The sequence below is a fragment of the Panthera onca genome, chromosome C1 (assembly GCF_046562875.1).
Source record: "Panthera onca isolate mPanOnc1 chromosome C1, mPanOnc1 haplotype 2, whole genome shotgun sequence".
NCBI lineage: Eukaryota > Metazoa > Chordata > Mammalia > Carnivora > Felidae > Panthera > Panthera onca.
In genome coordinates, this window is record NC_138346.1 from 38700344 (window position 1) to 38718153 (window position 17810).

The 17810-nt window shown below is 37.4% G+C and overlaps 1 non-coding gene and 1 pseudogene across 1 annotated transcript; one reads left to right on the plus strand and one right to left on the minus strand.

Moving 5' to 3' along the window:
* Positions 1–13784: 13784 nt before the first annotated feature.
* LOC132671038 (elongation factor 1-alpha 1 pseudogene) lies at positions 13785–14385 on the minus strand (annotated as a pseudogene).
* Positions 14386–15203: 818 nt separating this feature from the next.
* On the plus strand, positions 15204–15364 carry LOC132674132 (U1 spliceosomal RNA). Its single transcript, XR_009608440.1, has one exon. It is a non-coding gene; the product is annotated as a U1 spliceosomal RNA (small nuclear RNA).
* Positions 15365–17810: the final 2446 nt, after the last annotated feature.

The window sequence follows — 17810 nt, forward strand, 5'->3', positions numbered from 1 at the left end:
CTGGAATTTCTGTCTTTGGGGGTGTATTTCAGGATAGATTACTTTTCTGATTATTTCTGAATTTTTAGTCTATGTAATATTTGCATTGAGGTTATACATCTGGATTTCCTACAGAATTTCAGAGACTATCCCTGATTGGGAGTCTCTGTGACTTCTGAGTCTGTCCACCAGTCAATAAGATTTTTGTAAGCTTTAGTTTTTTGTTTTAAAAAACTTTTGGTTTTAGAATAGTTTTAAATTCACAGAATTTAATTTAAATTTAAATTGACAGGAAATTCCAAGAGTTACAGAGTGTTCCTATATACCATATACCCAATTTTCCCTGTTGTTGACTATTGTTGACTATTGTTCCTTATTGTTGACATTACTATAGTACTCTCAACTGCAAGCTTTAGTTTTAAAGTTTCTAGTGTAAAAACAATAGGTTTCCATATTATTTTCCAAATTAAAATCATGATGGTGGCTTTTCCAAACCACCAAACTCCAACATCCCACCATGAGAGTCATTATTCCACATTTTCTTGAGCATAGCTCGCTGAGATTCATGATCTTAGCAATTAAGTCCCACATCCCCCCACATACTTCTCCCAGTAGGGGAGCAGCTGGGCTGGTGATGCTGGAGCCTGGGCTGTGAGCAGGCAGTGCTAGTTAGCAGCAGTAGGATCACAAGAAAATAGGCACAATGAGAACTGTGCCCTTAGTCAGGGTTAGGAAGTAAGGAAGTAAAATGTGGAAAGCACAGAAGTTCCAAAGTGAAGTCAGCAGTGGAAGACAGAGGCAACTGAAAAAACCACCAGAAGGTAAGAAATACAGAGAAGTGCAGAGCATGGATTGCCTATAGATGAACTCATGAGTTGGGATGGAGCTATTAAGGACCCTGAACTGGTATGGTTGAATTATGCATTTTCTTTAAGAAAGTGGTTTATTACAATAGTATGCATATTGCTCAGTTTACATGATGTTTTAATTTTTTTCTCTCATAAAATCAAATCATGTGTATTTATATTCATGTTTGTGAATGCATATACAAAGACAGTCTGGAGCATATATACCAAACCATAAACAGTGATTACTTCTGGGAATAATTACATCTGGAAAGGCTGGGGATTAGAGTGAGGTGATATGATGGTGGAGTTTCACTGACTCTATACTTCCATAGTGTTTCAATTATTTACAAAATATGGTAATGTATACCTAGGTAAATAAAGAAAACAAAAAGTAGAAGTAATATATGTTCGTTTACAAAATTAGGAAATACTGAAAAGCATATGGAGACTATTTTAAATTATATTCTCATCACACTGTGATAACCATTTGTTTAAGTGAATTTCTTTCCCCATCCCTACCCCATCCTCTTAATGCTTAGATATATGGATGTGGTATGCTATAATATTATTCAAAAATACTTGGTGCCCTTCCCTGTCTAGTTGAAGTCCAGTGAGGCCATATTCCTTCAGCCAATGAAACAGGAATAGAAATGATGTGAGTCACTTCTGGGCAGAAGTTTTAAAAGTCCACTCATGCTTTTGCAATCATAGAACCTTGTCTCAAGATGGAACCTCTGTCATCTTTATGGGTTTCTTGGTGACCTGAGATGGACAGGCAGCATCAGAAGAAATAAACTTTGTTATTGTAAGCTCTGGAGATTTTCATGTTGTTAATGAAACATAAATTAGCTTACCCTGACTGATAGAAAAGATAAACACATATCTGTGTATATTATGTAAATGCAACTGTATGTATGTGTGTGTGTGCACAAAGAGAAAAACATACACAATATAAAAAATTCATTGTCACTATGAAGGTGGGTTTACTCTGTATTTTGTATGTTACTCTATTTTGTATGTTCCTTTTTTGACTTAATACATTATTATAAATATTTTCCCACCTTACCAGATAGTTTTTGGAACTAAGATTTTAATGCAAGATGATACATTATGATTTAATACAGTAATGGCCCTGTCTCATTCCATTTCATGGACTTACCATCATGTATCTCCTGTGTGTGGACATTTAGGTTGTTTCCAAGTTTGGTTCTTGTAAATTATCAATAAGTGTATTTGTCCACACCTCTGACCTATGATAAAGGTCATACCTAATTAGGATAAATACCATAAAATGGGATTACTGTTCATTCTAGAGCTGACTGACTCTCACCCTCCTGGCTTCCTATACCACCCCCCCCCCCATCTCCACAGGGTTCATGTAGGTCAACAAGGTGAAACAGTGCAGCTGCCAACCCACAGGGATAGAGGCACTGAGTCGCTTGCACGTTTTGATAGATGAGATCATAATCTCCTTATCTTTTCCAGCTTCCCTCTGTTCAGCAATGACAAGGTGGAAATTTTTTTTTCATTCAAGAATATTCATTAAAAAAACTAAGAGTAGAGCAAAACCATATTTACAAAATGTAACTTTCTGCTGTTAATGAAACTGCTAGTCAAAGATTACCCATCAGGGTGCCCAGTCCCCAGCCTCTCCCTCACTTCCTCCCTGACCGGGTTAGATGTGATAGTTGCCTGGGCCCTCCCAGAACCATATTCCTGGTCTTCTCCACAGCCCTCACCTTCAGTTGTGGAGTCACCCCACTCATCGCTCCTGCTGCGCCCTGCACTAACATGAAAGCAGTATTTCCCCTCTCAATTACAACTGATAGTTTCCTTTTGTCTTGTCATGAAGCTAGATTGTGGTCTTCTCCAAGGCACAGACTGTATTTCATTCCCATAGCTACAGTCATTAGCACAGTACCCAGAACAGAGCAGACTTAGAGTAAATATTGGGTGAATGCATGCATACAAATAGGAACTAATGCATAGATTCTTGCATGCCTGCATGAATGAGAAGTTCTAAGGAGACCTGCAGAAAGTGTTTTTCCATCTCTAGAATCTGAAAGGGAGCATCTTCCTGCCTCAGGGTGGTTGCCTTTTGTATCCAGATGAGTGGTTTATCTGTAAGATGTAAATGCTTATAAGCTAGGTGTTCACAACTTGGAGAATTCATGGATCTTTGAGGAACATCCTGAAAACCAAAGAGGCATGTTCTTTTTTTCCTATCTTAGGACTAAACCTCAGTTATGAAAAGTAAAGAGAAAAGAAAATAAGAGCACAAGGAAAGGCCTTTATCACCATGTATCTTGGAAGCAAGAGACACATTCTCTAGTTTCACCAGGCAATGCCTGAATACACAGTTTGGAGAGCAGGCAGGGAAACAGGCACTCTTAGTCATCATTGGTGGGAGTGTAAATTGATGTAAACATTTTAGAGGTAATTTGGGAGATATTTATAAAAAATGTAAATGCATATACCATCTGACCAAGCAATTCCATTTCTAGGAATTTATCTCCTAAAAAGCTTGTATAAGTACATAGAATGTATAAGGATGTTAACTGTAGCACTATTTGTAATAATCAAAGATTGGAAATAATCCAAATGTCCATCAATGGGGATTGGATAAATAATGTTACATCAAAATAGTGGAATATGATATATTTTTATCCTTTAAAAATGGATACAGCCCTTTATTTACTGACATGCAGAGATATCCAATTTAAATTATTTAGTGATGAAAGACAAACTGTGGAGCAGTTTATGTAGTATGATTCCATAGTCTAGAAAGAAGATGTACATGCATAGGGGAAAGACAAGAAGGATACAGGGCAAATTTATCAATGCCTACCTCTGGTAAGTGGAAATTACCTACCTCTGGTAAGTGGAAGTTTTTTTTAAACATTGATTCATTTTTGAGAGACAGCAGAGAGCCCGATGTAGGGCTCAAATCCACGAACCATGAGATTATGACCTGACCAAAGCTGGATGCTCAACTGACTGAGCCACCCAGGTGCCCCAAAGTAAAAACAATTATTGATTGCTGCTTTCTCAAGTCCTAGGCTGAAAATTTACCTGTTCTTGAGTTGTAGAAAACTTTAATAATTTTAAATATTTCCCTCTGTGGTAATTAAATGGTGGAAGGAACAACACCGAAAAATACTAGAAATTTCAAAATCTGAGCTACCTGATCCACACTCGAGTAATAAATAATATCTGGTGTCAGGTGTTATACATGCTACATCATAGCCCTGTGTTGGATTCTTTTTCAGTTTAGAAACTTGTGAATAAGACCATTCATAAAATATGCAAGGTGACAGTGGATACTGGCCCATGAAACAAGTCAGACTTGGTGTGGATTGAATTTTATTTGATTTATTCTTAGGTTCCCAGAACAAATCCCTCAGTAACAGTTCTGACTGGTGTCTGTTTTTTGGTTGGTTGGTTTTATTTATTTTGCTTTTGTTGTCCTTATAGGTTGCCATGCATGCATTCTCCTTGACAACATGATTTCTCGATATTTCAGGACTGAATTCTTTTTCTGACCACATTTCCCACTTTGCTTGGGATCTTCTAGCAGTAACAGTACCAAACTTTTATCAATTCCCACAAGAATTGGTTGCCACTCTCAACCTAGTGACACATCTAGCTCTAGACACCCAGCTTTAGACTAGTAGGTCCCTACTATTCATATATACCTCCAAATAATTAAAGCAATCCATACCAGCATCTGGCCATATCCTCCTGCACTTTGGGCATGCTGAAGAATGGACTAAGCTCACTAAACTGCCATGTTCTTTTTTTGCTGTAGCTCTGGGCAAAATCTTTAAGTGGTTGCTAGATTGCTGGCCAAGCGTTTGAATTATGCTACATAATGTAACAAGCCATTTCAGCTGGGATCCAGGCACTTCTAATATAAACACAACCACCAACACCTAGGAAGTATTTGCTGTCATTTGACATGCGTGGGTGCGTGTCAGTTCAATAACTAGGTTTGGGGTGGGCAAGAGGGATGATGAAAACCATGAAGATGAAAACATGACCTCCAGCCTCTAGGACTGGTTTTGAGCCCCAAGACTTATGGAAATTTTTTTTCAAGAAGCAGCTCTGATTTAGAGTCCAGGTGTCAAAGAGTATCACAGAATTGAGAAGGGCCATTTTCTCCATCTCCTCATGGAATCCAGCATTGTTCTGGCATATAAGATTGGAGGCTTTGGGAACACTGAGAGACAGCATTCTTGGTATATTCTGATTCAAGTGTTACACAGTGGGCTTCCTCAGCAGAGACAGCGATAAAAATTTCATCCAGCTGCTTGCCAGCAATGAATGTTGACAAATGATAACTGGAGCTTTCCAGGAAAAATACTTTGGATGCCCAAGAGGGCCAGGATGGAGATGTCTGTAAGACTATGCACTATCCCCTCACACAGTAAGTAAGCACTCAGTACAGATTAACCAATGAATGAGTGAATGAATGAATGGAGAGTGCCATATAGTGATGAAAGCTGAAATATTGGTTCATAAATATGGGGAAGAAACTTGTTTGGGGACTCCTAGAAATAACCAGGATCATTTTTGGAAAAAATAGCTCCTGTTTAAAAAGGATACAATTTGGATCTATTGTAATTTATGAATAGCTGTAGTATGATCAACAGGCTGGTAAAGATAGGTGAAAATTGAATTAGGAATCTTTTCTGAACCCAAATGCTGAAATAACTCTTTTTTTTCTTAATGTTTATTTGTGTTTGAGAGAGAGAGAGAGAGAGCGCAAGCGTGTGAGCCTGAGTGGGGGAGGGGCGGGAGAGAGTGAGACACAGAATCTGAAGCAGGCTCCAGGCTCTGAGCTGTCAGCACAGAGCCTGACGCGCGGCTCAAACCCACATACCGTGTGATCACGACCTGAGCCGGTGGGACGCTTAACCGACTGACCCACCCAAGTGCCCCAGAAATAACTCTTATTAAATAGATGATTATAGGCTTTTCCCCCCCCAGGAATAACATCATTTCTAAAATTGGTCAGTATCTATGGCAGTGGTTCTGATTAGATTTTACACAGGCAATAGGGTCTGTAACTCCAGACTGAAATAATCCTGCTTTCAGAAATGTAAATAAGCATAACGGACAAAAGTTCTGTGGACACAGTATAGCATACTATGTGGTTTTGCCCTCTCTCTGGATTAGTTCACACCAAAGCCAAATGCGGGACTACCTGTGATTATGAGTGCTTAGATATAAAGTCTCGGATGAGCCACAGCCTCTGTTAAACTATAACAAGCTCCCTTCTAGTTTTCAGACCTGATCTATCACAGAACTTTGTGTTTGCATTTTGAGTTTTATTTCCAGACCAGGTTTCAAATAAGGAGAAGGAAGGAAACAAAGGTAAATCTGTCTGGCTGTTAAGGTTAGGCAGTCAATTTGGCAGCTGGGCTTATATAACCTTTAACTTCTCCTAATTGGAAACATTCAAAGTACCTGGCTCTCCCCAGGATGCCAATTTGCTAGAGAATCTGTTTGCAGCCTCCTTGTGAGAAGTCAATTTAAAGTCTTAGCCAACAAAAACAACAAAACCTTCATCTCCATGAAACAAGTTATACTCCATTGTTTGCCAGACTCATTGTGAGTTGAAATTTTAAACTGACTTAATTTTAAATTCATTCATCTTAATTAATGTACACCTTATTCAATCACAACCATTCTTCTACAAATAGGTCAAACCTTCATAAGCCTTCAGAGGGAAGCCGTTCATAGAGATGTTTTTTTCTCTCACTGATGTCAGAAGGTGACTCTTTTAATATTAATTTCCAGGTAAAGGTTAGAAATAGTTAAACTTTGTCATTCTCTTAGTATCTGGTAATGACTATTATACTGAGTTCAAATTAACATTCCATCAAATATGGCTTGTGATAAACCATGTATCTTTTTAACAATAAAATGGAAAGCAAAGGGGAATTTCAGCTAGTTTTAAACAACTTGGAAACTCAATTTATTTTCATATAGAATTTCAGGATTATATGCAAGAGAGTGAATATGTCCTTGATTCTACAATTTTATGGGCTTGTCTCCATCTCTATCCCTTTCTATAGCTTCATTTACAATTTACAGCCTGTCTGAAGCTGAATTCAGTAGCTTTCCTTCCAAGCCTACTTGTCTTTCTCTACTCCTAGTATTAGTATCTGGCACCTCTAACCACTCAGTCCCCTAAGTCAGATATCTAGGAATCATGCTATAGTAATCTTTTTTCTTAAAAACAAACAAAGAAAGAAAGCTTTATTGAGATATAATTCACATAACATAAAATTCATCTATTTAAAGTGTGCAACGTGGTGGTTTTTTTTTTTTAGTATATTCACAGAATAAGTGAGATTGGTCTATAATTTTTTGTGTGTGTGATCTTTGTCAGGTTTGGTATTAATATTATACTCCTTTCTTAGAAGATTTAGCATCCCCATATCCTATGGTGGTTCCAAAATGCAAAATCCATGGGTGAGTATCACTGGCAGTAGGTATAGGAGAGGAGGGCTTGAAATTTTTTTTCTGGGTCCCACATGCTGTGGAACTAGGGTAGAGCTGAAGAATCTGATTAAAAAAAAAAAAAAAGATGGTTTGAATTCTATCAAACCATAGAAGATAAGATCATCCCAATGCTATTTAATCCAATCCAGATTACAGGAAAAGAAAGAAAACCAATCCCACTTGTGAAAGATAAAAAAAATCTTAAATGTTCACAAAGAGAACCAACAACATATTTAAAATATAATAATGTATTTAATTATATTTAAAATATAAAAAATAATGTATGTTTACAAAGTCTATTTCCAAGGATATAGGAGTTTTTCCATAGTAGGTCATCGGTTAATATGACTCGTCGTGTTAATACAGCTAGGGAGAAAAATCAGCTCATTGCCTTCATAAATGCCAAAAAAGGCATTTAATAAAATTTAACATTCATTCATGTTGAAGATATTTAATTAAATAGGAATTGAGGGATACTTCAGCCCATAAGCCAGCTTCTTACTTAATGGGAAAACATTACTGAAAGTAGAACGAAGACATAGATGACCATCACATCCATTACTACTTATCATTGGAAACAGAGATATTAGCCGATACAGTTAGACAAGAGAAAGGATTTACTCATACAAGAGTTAGAAAGAAGACCAAAAATCTACCTCTCTTTATAGATAACTTGATTATATATCTGGTAGACAAAAAAAATGAATGGAAAAATTAATAGAAATTATAAGAGAATTTAGTAAAGAAGTAGCATATAAAATGAATATAAGTAAGTCAATAGCTTCATGTAAACAAATAATAAGCAGATAGAAGAAATAATGGAAGAGCAACACTATTTCAAAGAGCAAATGTCTAAAAGAAATGTTCATACTTCTTTGAAGTAAAGTAAAAAAAGTGACTATGAAAAATACTTCCTTTTCGAGTTGTGTCCATTAAAATTAAGAGGTAGGAAATAAACCATTTGTATATGATTAACTGGTTGTCAATATCTTCTATGGTCTCTACAAGTTAAAGATACTTATATGTGTATCAGTCATTGCCACTTCTGACTATATACTCCAGAGCAAAATTACAGCTTGTGGGATTCATGAGTGCTGTGTCTTCCAGTGCTTGGGGTGCTCTCAGTGACACTGTGGTCCAATTACTCAATCCCCAACTGGCAGGGGGTTCCCATAGTAAATGTTGTTACTCTCCCAGAAGTTCCATTACTACCCTGTCTACCACCATAGACACATGTTTTACTTCCCTCTTCCCTGAGAATTAGCTTGAAGGTTCCAGTATAGATATTGGAGGAGAAGAGGGATGGTTTCTGCTGGGATTTTGAAGTAAAATGGCAGATAATTAGATATATTTCTGATACTCTCAGTTAGAACTTGGAATACAATTTAGTATAGAAACTATGTGATTGAATGCATTAGGTGTTAGACTATTTCATGTGTATTTTTGAGGTGTAATTATAAGTTGGTGAGCCTCCTTAAAGACACTAGAAACAGAAATTTACTATGTAGTCTGAATTCCAAAAGCCTTAAAAGCAAATTATGCTCAAAAATTTGTTGCTAATTGTGCTACAAAAATAAATTGTGTTCATCAAATCAAGAGGAAGAGCAATTGAAACAAAACACATTTCTGATGATATGTAATTAGAAAAACAACTCAAAAAATAATTGCCAAGGCAGAGGAAAGACTTCACCTTACATACTTTATTCCCTCTGAATTTTATACCACATGTATTGTGATAATTATTCCCCCCAGTAAGATTTTTTTTAACTTAAAAATTGTTAAAAGTAACTGCCAAATTATATATTTAGAACATTTCTCTAAAGTGCAAGTGAATATAAAGTGCAAAGTGAATATTCTTTAAAGTCTGGTGCTTTTGTTCTATTAAACTTGGTGGTGGTTGGTTATGGTGCTGATAAACCTCAAGTAAGACCTCAAGTAAGCTACAATTGCTGTAAAATTACTCTACATGCTGGCTACCCATCCCTGTAAAAATAACTATACCGTTGTGGGAGTAACTTGTTTTGCCTTAACTACAAAATAACTATCTTTAGTAGGAACATTGATTCCCTCTCCTGGAGTTTCCTTCTAGTTGAAGGGAGGTCAATTAACATAATCCTCCTAACTCCTCTCTATCCCCCTACTCTACCCTAGGAAGGACCTGAGCATGATTTTAGGAGCAGAAACTGGGCAGTCAGAGCCCCACCTTCCTCCTTTCTTCCTCTTAAGGGCCAGCTGGCCACAGGAAGCACCCATATCTCCAAGCCACAGGGCATAACTAATTGTCACATAGGCCACCAGTGGTGGTCCATGCCCAAGTGGGTGTGTCAGCCTAATTCTGGAGTTCAATATTGCTCACAGACATAAGTAAGCCATATGTTTGTCAATGTGGTAGAGGTTTAATGGTATTTCATTATGATTTTATTTTACATTTCCTAGATTACTAAAAAGTTGAGTATTTTTAGATATATTTGCATTCTATTTGTGTGCTCACTTTTCATATTGAGGTTTTTTATTTTTTAATCCATGAGCATCATATATATCATTCCATTTTATTTAGATGTTATTTAAGGTCTTTCGATAAAATTTCTTAATTTTCCCATAAAGGACTTGCACATCTGTTGTCAAGACTTACTCCTAGGTATTTAGGCATTTTGTCTTGTTGCTATTGTAAATAGTACTTTAAAAGTAATTTTTTTTCTAATTTGTTTCTGTTATTTAGAATTGCAATTCACTCTCATTTGTTGATTTTTTAATCCAGAAAACTTATTAAATTAATTAAGTCCAATTGTTTATCTAGAAATCTTTTAAGTTCTTCCATACAGGAAATTTTATTATCTACAAATGAGAATTTTGTTTTTTTCCTTTTTGACTCTTGTGCCATTTCTTTCTTTTTTCCATTTGCTTCTTTTTCAGGTGTGTGTGTGTGTGTGTGTGTGTGTATGTGTGTGTGTGTGTTTTCCTCCAAGTCTTTATTTATTTATTAAATGTTTATTTATTTATTTTGAGAGAGCATGCGTGCACAAGCAGGGGAGGAGCAGATAGCAAGAAAGGGAGACAGAGAATCCCAACCAGTCTCTGCACTGTCAGGGCAGAGCCCAATGCGGGCTCCATCCCATGAACCTCAAGATCCTGACCTGAGCAGAAACTTAAGTTGGACACTTAACTAACTGAACCACCCAGGTGCCCCCAAGTTTTTATTTAAATTCCAGTTATTAACATACGGTGTAACGCTAGTTTCAGGTGTAGAATTGAGTGAATCAACACTTATATACACGCAAGTGCCCTCCTTAATCCCCATCACCTATTTAGCCAATCTGTCCCACCCACCTCCTCTCTAGTAATCACCGGTTTGTTCTCTATAGTTAAGAGTCTCTCGGTTTTCCTCTCTTTATCCCCCCACTATGTTCATTTGTTTTATTTCTTAAATTCCACATGTGAGTGAAATCCTATGGTATCTGTCTTTCTCTGACTGACTTATTTTGCTTTGCATGATACTCCCTAGCTCCAACCATGTTGTTGCAAATATCTTTTTTTTTTTTTTAATCTTACCACACTGGCTAAGATCTCTGGTTCAATATTGAATAGTCATGATAGTAAATATATTTTTCATAAAATGGAAAAATATAATAAAAGTTGTGATACTGGATATCCTTGTTCCTGATCTTACAGGGAATGTGTTCAACATTTTGGCATTAATTATAGCATATGTACGTATCTCTAAACAATATATTATTATACATATAACATGATGTTAAATCAATATTTTATTTCTGAAAAAAAACCTAATAACTTATCTTTTTATACATTGATAGGTTTGTGATTATTGTTCAAGATTAAGATTGTGCTGGATTTCATATCAAGGTATTTTAACATCATAAAATAAGCTAAGAAGTTTTATTTCTATTCTCTGGAAATAGTTATCTAAGGATTGAAATTATTCTAAGTCAGCATTATCCTTCTTGATTTTTTTCTGCTTTATCTATCACTCGTTGAGGTAATTATGATACTCTTTCACTAAGATTGGATTTTTTTCTCAATTGTTGAGTTGAATGTGCTTTATATATACAGTGAGTATTGAACATGTGTCTCTACTCTTAGCTTGTTATATTGTGTTTTTATTTATTCCACTTTACTATTTGCTAAAATATGCCTGTAAAAATTTGGGCGGCACAGTGCTTTTTTTTTTTTTTTTTTTTTTTTGAAGTAGTTCTTAAATTGTTTTAATTTCTTTAAAGGATATAGATAATTCAGTTTTCCTCCTTTTTTCTTGAGTCAATTTTGTAATTTACATTTCTCTAGGAATTCATCTACCTCATGTAAGTTTCAACTCTATTGGATAAAGTTATTTATATGAGAAAACTAATAAGTATCTATTGAGGATGTCTTATGCACTATTATACGTACTGTACTTTTGTGTTCTAGAGTCTATTTTTTAAAGTTTTTTAATAGCCTTTTTGAGACATAGTTATAGACAATAAACTGTACATATAAAAGTATATGATTTGATAAGCTTTTTTTTGTTTTCAATTTGATAAGTTTTAACATTTGCAAACATCCCAGAGACCATCAGCACAATCAAAATAGTGAACATTATCCCTTATCCCCAAAAATTTTTCTCCTGCCCTTTGTAATCCTTTCAGAGTACTCCCCCCAATGCCTGTGATTTATAAGATTATTTCCCAACTGGCTAGTGGTAGTAGACACCACTCCTTTGTGAGTTCCAGGCATTCTTTCCTTAAATGCCTTCAGGTGTTCCTTTCTCTGACCTCAGGTGGTTTCCTCCCACGCATGTGCAGATGTCCTAGGTTCTCTTCGTGTGAAGCTCTATCTCAACGCAGACACTCTGTCCTGCAAACCCTAGCTTCTTTGAGCTCCCTGGACTCTCAGCTCCGTATTCTTGAACAATCAACTCCTCAGCACCTTGGGGAATCTTCTGGACTCCACCTTGACTCCCCTTCTCTGAACCCCAGCCTGGAAACTCTAGCCTGGAAACCTGGAAACATGGTAAGTTGGGGCTATCACAGGACTCTCATTTCTGTCGTTTGTCGTCTGTTTTGCCTCTCTCCTGTTTTCCTCCTCTTGGGAACTATTGCTCTTTGTTCTCTGATGTCCAGTCTCTTGAAAACTATCTTTTCTTACGTTTTGTGTGTTTTTTCGCTTGTTTTAGGAAGGATGATAAATCTGGTCTCTGTTACTCCATCTTGGCCAAAAGTGGATCATAATATCCTTTATGTTTTTAGTATCTACAGTATCTTGTTTCCTCTTTCAGTTCTTTTATTTCTCTTCTTTTTCTCCTGGATTAAATTTGCCAGAGGTTTGTCTAATTAGTCATTTTAAGGAAACAACTCTTGCTTCCTGATTGTTCCTTTCATATATTTATTTTCAATTTCATTCAATTCTTATTTACATTTTCTTCCACTTCTTCATTCTGTTTTGTCTAACTTAGATTATAATATCAAATCCTTGGGCTTTTTTGTAAGCACTGAAGACAAATCTACAACTTGGTAACACTTTAGCTGCATCTCAAAGTTTGTTCTACGCTGTTTTCATTGTTCAATTCTAAAGAATTTTATAAATCTGTCATTTTATTCTTTGATGAATTTTTAAAAGTGTTTTAATGGATTTTTCCTTTTTTATTAATTTCTAACTTAATTGCATTGTAGTCAGAGAAATTTATCTGTGAGATATAGTTGTTAGGCAATATGCTGTACATATGTAAAGTGCATAATTTAAGGGGCGCTTGTGTGATGCAGATCTGTTTGTGGGTTCAAGCCCCACATCAGGTTCTGCACTGGTATTCTCTTCTCTCTCTCTCCCTCTCTCTCTGCCCTTCCCCTCCTCACGTGTGTGTGTGCTTTCTCTTTCTCAAAATAAATAAATAAACTTTATTAAAAAATAAAGTGTATAATTTGGCAAGTTGTAGCATATGTAAGTACCCATGACACCATTACCACAATCAAGATAATTAATTTATCCATCACTAGAAGATTCCTGATGTTCATTCATAGTCTCTTTGATCAGGCTTCAAATAGATCAGGCTGAATAACAGAATTTTTTTCTTATTAAACTTTGTTTTAATGAATTGCAAAATTCTGTAAAAGATTTTTAGTCAAGTTGTTTCCATTAAAGGGGTGCCTGGCTGGCTCAGTCAGAAGAGTGTGCCATTCTTGATCTTGGGGTTGTGCATTTGAGCCTCACATTGGGTGTAGAGATAGCTAAAAATAAAAATAAAAAATGTTTCCATTAAAAAGTACTGATATTTTTTAAATTGCCACACATACACAAAAACAAATGGTCCACAAAATGTCCTCCTTTCCTTCTGAAGGTTTTACAGTGCATTGTATCATCAAACCAGTCTTTTACCAGTAAACTTAAATGCCCAATGGAGACAAACAGTTCTGAGACCATTCTTCCACCACTGATTAAGACTGGAGTGGCAAATACTATTCATTTAGCCTTCTGGGTAGACTTGACGACCTTGCCAGCTTCAGCAGACTTCTTGTCCACCTTCTGGATGACACCCACAACAACCCTTTGTCTCATGTCACAAGCAGCAAAATGACCCAGAAGAGAATTATCAGAAAGGCTTCTAACACACATGGCTTGCCAGGAGTCATATTAATGATGGCAGAATCACCAGATTTCAAGAATTTGGGGGCCATCTTCCAGCTGGTTCCCAGAATGACAATTAATTTTCTCCTTCAGCTCGGCAAACTTGCACGCAATATGAGCTGTGTGACAGTCCACAACAGGTGCATATCTCACACTGATTTGGCCTGGCCGGGATAACCACCTGAGCCATGAAGCCAGCTGCTTCCTTTGGTGGGTCATTTTTGCTGTCAGCTGCATTGCAGCCACAAACATCTTTGACAGACACATTCTTGACATTGAAGTCTACTGTTGTCCCCCGGAAGAGCTTCACTCAAAGCTTTACGGTGCATTTCAACAGACTTTACTTCAGTTGTAGCACTGACTGGAGCAAAGATGCCCAACCGCTGGGTCTGAGAACACCAGTCTCTTTGAGTACCAGGTCAAGGACTGGTTTCATATAAATGACTGCTAGGATAATGTTGTTGGCAAGTAACAGAAAATCTAACTTAAAATATGTAAAACAATAGGAAAATTTTACTCTCTTATTTAAAAAATTTTACTATCTTATTTACTATCCTAGAGGAAGGGTGCCTCTAGGGTTACTGAATTCAGCAGCTCAGTGATATCACCAAGCTCTCAGGATTTTTACCCTTCCACCTTCTATCCTGCCATCTTTTAGGATAGCTCCCTTCCTAGTTACAAGATGGTTGCCCCTTATCCCAGATCAGATGCAGACATAAACAAGATGCAGACATAAATGAGCTCACCTCATTCTTGTGTGCCATTTTTTTTAAGTTTATTTATTTTGAGAGAGACAGAGATGGGGGAAGAGAGAGGGAGAGAGAGAATCCCAAGCAGGCCCAGCACTGTGGGAGCAGAGCCCCATGCAAGGCCCAACCCACATAGCCATGAGATTGTGACCCGAGCCAAAACCAAGAGTTGGAGGCTTAACCAACTGAGCCACCTAGGCACCCCTCTTGTATGTGAGGAAGGGCTTCCTGTATGTCCCCAGTAGACTTCCCCCTCACTTCATCATAGCAAGAATTTTGTCATAAGCTCTTGTTATATGCCAGTCTAGGATAAATACTGCCCCTGCCCCTTGCTTCACAGAACTAGAACTGGACTGGCCTCCCTGACACATATGGCTATGTGCAAAAGAAAGGACAGTTCACAAGAAAAAAGGAAAGGATTACAGATAGCAGTTAAAGGTGCTCGCTCTATGAAACTATCCAAAAGACACAATAAAAAAAAGCCATTTAAAAAACAACAAATTCCATACTTACCTGGCAGGGAAGATACCATGATCATGAAGGTGGTTTTCTCAGAGAGAGGCTTATCCATTGCACTCCAGATACGCTGACCCCTGTGATTTCCCCAAATGTGGGAAACTCCACTGATAATTTGCAGTAGTGGAAGTCTGCATTCTCACTCTCCCCTATAAACATATAAGAGCTTATCTTCTTAGATTAAGGTGTGCCATATAAGAGCTTATCTTCTTGGATTAAGGGGCAGATGCAGGGGGCAAGGGGTTGTATCCCCCTAAGAGGTTATAGCATAGAAACTAGTCTTGAAGCTATGGCCCAGAATGTTCCTTTGTGATAGATTTAAGAGAAATGATTAATCCAATCATTCCTCAACTACTGTAAGTACATCTTCTAACAGAAGAGAAGTGAAATTGGTCATTTATTTGTTTTATTAAAATTAAAATTCTCTTCCCAAATAATAAATTTTATTGAGTTTACAGATAACAAAAAATTGCATTTCATCCTAGCAGCTACCTCCAGATTTTCATCACAAATTTAAGGACACAAACCCTTTGTTTCCCTTGCAACATTTTTTTGCACAGGCCTATGAATACAAGATGCTGAATAACATTACAGTTGCAAACTAATTAATTTACCTAGGAAACCTCTGGAACTATCTCCCTCTCTAGCAACCCTGGAAGGGAATATTCCAGGATTAAACATTTCTGTAAAGGCAATATATATTTTTATTCTTTTGCCTGTAAATTACCTGCCACAGGATGAAGTGGTTTCCATGGTAAATTGAGAGGATCAGTTCAGCAGATTATTATCTTGGCTTTGTTCCTAAGATTCAGGTTTCAAAGGGCTATTAACATCGGTGGAAAGATAATTGGGACTGGTACAAAAGTAGCAGAGAAGAATGTTGCTGCTACATTTAGTGTGTGTCGTGGTATTGTGCTAAGTCGTTGTACATGCATCAATCATTTAATCTTCTCACAACCCCATTAGGTTGGTGCTATATTATCCTAGTTTTACAGATGAAGAAAATAGGGTATGGAAAGGTCAAGTAACTTACCCAAAGGCATACTACTAGAAAGTGTAGTCATGTCTGTCGGAGTCAAGAGTTCATGCTGTTAACCACTGCACTGAGGGACCAAATGGTAGACAGGTCTACCTGGATTTAAATATTTTCAATACAGTCCCTTACCACAGTACTTGATTTAGGCCTTCCTTTTTAAGCAATTAATAAAAAAAAAAATGCAACCAATCACTAATATCCTGTACCTCTTTAATTCTAGAGCTCTGATTCTCATAGTGTGGTCCCCAAACCAATAGCATCTGGCATCACCTGTGAACTTGTTAGAAATGCAAATGTTCAGGGACGCCTGGGTGGCTCAGTCGGTTAAGCGAATGACTTCGGCTCAGGTCATGATCTCGCGGTCCGTGAGTTCGAGCCCTGTGTCGGGCTCTGTGCTGACAGCTCAGAGCCTGGAGCTTGTTTCAGATTCTGTCTATCTCTGACCCTTCCTGGCTCGCACTCTGTCTCTGTCTCACTCTCTCTCTCAAAAATAAACATTAATAGCATTAAAGAAAAAAAGAAAAGAAATGCAAATGTTCAGTCCCCAGTGGAGATCTGCTGAGGAAGAATCTCTGGTGTGTGGGCACATACTCTCTAACAACCTTTCCAGATTCTGATGCATACCCAAGCTGAAGGAGTACTGTTCTAGGAAGAATGGATACATGTTGGTTAGGCTTCCTTCCTCCTACAGAGGGTTGCCTAAGCTCATAGGTCAGGGGTGACTGAGATCCATGCTCAGTTTTTCTCTCTTGTCCTGCATTGTTCCACTATGTCTTCACTGAGCTCTTTAGCTGACAGATTATTGTGTCTTAAAAGTCTCAGAGTCCTCACTGCTATGCTTACTGCTGGGGGATCGCAGATCTTTGCAGAGAACTGTTGCTACATTTTCTTCTTTTTCCTCTGGTTTTATGTTGCTTTCTACTTTTCACTTCTGTTATCTCCATGTCCTCCTTTTGTCTATTTTTCTCTCCATATTTTTCCTGAGTATACTGTGCTGTGTGTGACACATTGTCCTAACCTACCTCCTTTTTCTCTCATAGCAGGATGGACTATTAATTACGCTTCAGGAAACTGTGATTTGGGCACAAGAGTACTGGCTTCTTGGTGGTGCCAAAAGGAAAACACTTCTATTTGTAGGCAATTCCCTAAAAAATATCTTTGTATACTTTCTCTTTCCTGAGAAGAATCATTTGATTTCTCACTAAGCTGAAAATGTTTTGAGGACAGGACTTGTGCCATGAAAAAGAACAGTCCTCCAAGGTAATCACCTCCTTTTTTTTTTTTATGTTTATTTGAGAGAGAAAGAGAGACAAACTGTGAGTGGCGGAGGGGCAGAGAGAGAGGGAGACACAGAATCCAAAGCAGGCTCCAGGCTCTGAGCTGTCAGCACAGAGCCCAAGGCAGGGCTTGAACCCACGAACCGTGAGATCATGACCTGAGCTGAAGTCAGACACTCAACTGACTGAGCCACCCAGGTGCCCCTACAATTTTGGTAAAAATACGTAATAGAAAAAAAATTGTGGTAAAATACGTAATATAAAATTTACCATTTTAACCATT